We start from the raw sequence: 970 nt of genomic DNA on the forward strand, positions 1-970 counted from the left end.
TTCAGGGGCCCTGGGCATGCTGGGAAGCCGGAAGTCCTTAGGAAGCCTCTAGCCATAGGAGACCGCCACGTTAAGAAGGGCGAAGACTACAAACCTCTGAATTTTTCTTCTTTCTTCAAACAGAGGCTCTACAAGGAAGGGGGGACTCTTTATGGCTTGCGTAAATTCAGAAATACGGTTGAACCACTTCGGCATAACAAATGGGAAAGAGACACCAGAAATAATGCCACACAAAAGATGGCTGGCAGCCTCCTCTGGAGATTTCTCGCGATATGGGAAATTCTGGTATGGGGCCTACTGTTGGTTTTAGGTGTAAGCAGTTTGCCTGCGGCAAGAAGTGTCTTGGAATGTTCGACCTCAGAAGAGTAAACTTATGGTGTAAAAGTTGAGACCTGGTCCTCTGAGGCAAGAGGTCATTGAGAAAATGTTCCTGCCAACTTTGGACAACAAGGCTGGAGCAGGCAGTGTGCGGCCAGCTGTGGTGTGGGGCCCAGGAGCCGTGGGAGGTGGGGTAGGTTCGTCTCCCGGAGAACCCTCGAGTCAGGGATGGGGTTATACAATTAGCAGAAACCAGCCTGTGGCACAGGGACCTTCGTACGCTCATCTGCTCATACACAACACCTAATAGAAATTTGGATTCCAGTCCCTGCTCTGCTACTGATTTGCTGTGACCAGGAACTTGTCTCACCCATCTTAGGACCCAGTCTCCGCTGCTTCTTGTCAAAAAACAGCTCTTCCCATCATTTCCCGGCGAGGCACAGGCCGCCTGTGGTCTTTCGCATTCCCATTTACTGGTATAGATCATAGAATGCAGCCCTCCCAGATATCTGCAAGGCTGGCTCTGTCACCTTCAGTTCTCTGAGCATCCCGTTTAGAATTGCCATGCCCTGCCCCGCCCCTTGGGTCGCTTTTTTGCTTTGCTTTTTTTGACACCTGAAACTGATCTAACATTCTATGTTAACTACATCGG

This window comes from Neovison vison, chromosome 12 (assembly GCF_020171115.1).
Source record: "Neovison vison isolate M4711 chromosome 12, ASM_NN_V1, whole genome shotgun sequence".
NCBI lineage: Eukaryota > Metazoa > Chordata > Mammalia > Carnivora > Mustelidae > Neogale > Neogale vison.